General features: G+C 39.0%; 1 long non-coding RNA gene across 1 annotated transcript in view; it reads right to left on the bottom strand.

Moving 5' to 3' along the window:
* Positions 1-3,093: 3,093 nt before the first annotated feature.
* Positions 3,094-3,253, bottom strand: part of LOC103357272 (uncharacterized) — a 17,189-nt gene continuing 17,029 nt past the window's right edge. The window contains exon 3 of the long non-coding RNA XR_520191.1: positions 3,094-3,251. This is a non-coding gene — a long non-coding RNA (uncharacterized LOC103357272). The remainder of the gene's footprint in view (positions 3,252-3,253) is intronic.

Below are 3,253 nucleotides of genomic sequence, written 5' to 3'. Positions count from 1 at the left end.
TAGCACATTAAGTATTGAGAAGAATTTTGTTCAAATACGTTTCTCCTCACATTTCCTATCTCCTTCCATCACAATACCCCACCTCCCCCACTCTTCTCTATTGCCACACCTTCTTTTTCACCTTCTTCATCTCACTTTCTTCATCCCCCCTCCTGATACTTTTCTTGCCGCTGGCTTCCTTACTCATTCTCATTCCCAGTTGCTCTGTAAGTGTTGTTTTCTTACTCTCTACACCCACACACACACACACACACACTCACACAGACTCTCTTTTGTGCTGTTCCCGTTATACATTCTCTTACCTCTCTCTCTACATCTCTAGCTGAATCTTCTCCCGGTGCCACCGCTCACCCACAGGCAAAGTCATCCCAGGTTGCTACGCTTTCTCCCCCTTTTTCTCTCCAATCAGATCGTCTCGCTACCTCAGAGTCATTTTCCAAATTTGGCCACTAATTGGGTTTCTCCTGCGATTAAGTCAATAACAACCTTCATATTAGAGTTTAATGTCTCCTAATGAGTCCATTTGTTGGCCAGCGGCTAATTAGGTCTGAGCTGTTTATAGATAACCTAAACTAATTGATGGGCATTGCCAAACCGCTGTGTGTCAATCAGTAATGTATTTGAGCACATTTCTGCTTTTAGCTCACAGCCCTCTTGTGCAGAGCACCCCACACAGATTATACCGTTCTGGTTCATGGATCAGGCTGTATAATTTGTGAGACAGCGCAGCATTAACATTAATGATAACTCCAGGGGAGCAGAATGAAATCCATTTAACATTGACTGACAAATCTTCTTCCTCCTCAACAAGCATTTAGTTTTATTACTGTTGATTATATTCAGCATTTGTGTTGAGGGGACTTGTGTCTGCCTTTGTTAACTGGCGGTGATCGTTGAAATATTCATGTCTGCCAACTGTGGACTTTTCGAGAGTGGTTAGTCAGCGCGCATGTACATCAGGACTCATCGTGGGAGAATACAACACACGAGGCCCTACAGGCAACAATGGAGGGGGGGGAAAACGAGGACAACGGGCCCCTGCAGAAGCTATCGAGCTGGAATCTTTGACAAAGTTTCAACAGATCCGACTGACATGCCAAGACCCTCCCCTGGAGTTTGAGTCTGCACAGGGCTTTGGCTTGATAAGGCGGTGTGTGGATGAATATAAAGTGAGCTGGAGGAGTCTGATATTGGGACTCATCCCAATCATATGCCTCCAGGTTAGCGTGCTATCAAAAGAAGGGGTTTGTTTGAAGCAAGGTTGTCTGTCTGCACACAGCTGCAGCTCTATGATAAAGAGGAGGGAGGTTTGATAGGTGAAACCTCCTGTCCTTCTATCCATCCCTCTCCCTCTCTCTCTCTAATTGAATCCAACTTAAATTGGCATGCAAACACCAGCAGGAAGCGTCGGGGTATTTTCTCCTTTACCGTCCCACTTGCATCTCTGTATGTATGTGTTGTGTATCGGTGCCTGCACAGCGCTCAGCATGGGTTCTTAAATATTAAAAATTCCTCACTGTGTGGAAGTTACTAGAGCTGGAGTGTTTTTTTTCCTTTTCTTTTATAGCAACACCAGGAACACAATGAGAAAGAAGAAATCTCTTTCTCTGTGTGTTTTTCTCAGCCCCTGTGCCAACATCGAAAAAATCTTTCATGCTTTGATTTTTCTACGAGTATTTTCCTCTTTTAACTTTCATCAAGGCTAACCATCTGTTACAAGATTGCTCCAAATAGTTTTCCCTTGTGCCATCTGTTGCCTTCCTAACTAGTTCTTTACAGTTTTAAAATATTCCCGTCCCTATGGAAAACAGCTTTGCATTACCTCTCAAGGCTACTTTAATATATTGTGACCTACTCATAATGGGATTTAATTCATCATTAATTATGTTCGCAGCAAACAGGAAATGCTTCTGCAACGTTGGCTAGCGTTACCTACAAGTTCAAATTACGTTTTAAGGAAAATGTTTTAATCTAATGTTCAAAGAGTGCTTCGAGGATATTTCTTATTTCAAATAATTAACATTCCAATAGATGTTATCGAGGCATCAAATGATTTTGCTCTGGTTTAAAGCGCAACGTTGATGCTAGATAATGCATAAAGAAATTTGGCTATTACTTTATAAATCGTTTGATTATTGCCAATTAAATTACAATCGAGGGGCCTAAGACAAACATTTTATTGTAACTGACATTTAAATTCGTGACGCAAAAATAAAGTCAAATCAACAGAGATGTTTAGCCTACAAAGAACTCATGCTAGCTAGCTAGTGCTAAGGTAAGCTAATGTAGCGTAACATTGTCAGCTTAGCATAAAGTGAGCTATTAGCCTTTTACACTTATAATAATGAGAGTTATTTTTACTGCTGGTTATCTATTATGTTAATTGATCTGAAATCTAATATTAGCGAGGTTAGAATATTACAAATCTGATGTCCACAGGGCGGCTTCTTAACTGATATCAGGTCCTAAACTTACATTTTGACATATTACAGAAAAGGTTTTTGTGCGTTTTTGTTTGAACTATTGGGTAGCCCTCAACATCACACTCATGTAAAGAAAAGTTTGTAAATATTCTCATTAAACACCACAGAGGCCTTATCGTCTCATCTTAAAGCCACTTTTTCTGATTTTCCTCAGACCAGCATAATGATTTCAATACTATTTAACTTTATTAAGCCAGACGGATTATGCATTGCAGTGCATAGCAGAGAAGAAAAGAAAAAAAATATATACTGAAAATAAAAAAATTAAGTTAAAACAAGGCAAAAGAAAAGTAAAATAAGACATAATACTGGCAGTGATACTGAAGTAGTAAAATAAGATAAGATAAGATATAAGATATGCCTTTATTTATCTCGCAGTGGAGAAATTCACATCGTTGACTCGCAGCTTTACACATAGAGATACACACATACTATACAGAAAAATGTACATATAAATGTAAGTATAAGAAATAGTGCAACAAGTATAAAAGTACACGAAAAAGGAGAATAGTGCAAATGGAATATGAGAATGGGCTTCTGAATGGGGGTACATATAAGAAGATATATATATAAAAGATAAGCAATAAATATATAATAATAACAGTAATAACTAGAAAATTTCCTTGCAGAAAATTTGAGAGTGGCACGGGAGTGTGCCGGGATTTAAATGATGATTTTATAATTACTACTAAACACATTGAACAACCTAAGCCTCATCTGTGTGGAGAGAGCAGAGAGGGGAGGGGGAGTTGAGAGTAGAGTCAGAGCGT

Source organism: Stegastes partitus, unplaced genomic scaffold (assembly GCF_000690725.1).
Source record: "Stegastes partitus isolate 25-593 unplaced genomic scaffold, Stegastes_partitus-1.0.2 Scaffold243, whole genome shotgun sequence".
In the NCBI taxonomy this organism is placed as follows: Eukaryota; Metazoa; Chordata; class Actinopteri; family Pomacentridae; genus Stegastes; species Stegastes partitus.
Note: the sequence above shows the minus strand (reverse complement) of the source record. Positions and strands in the feature narration are given on the sequence as shown.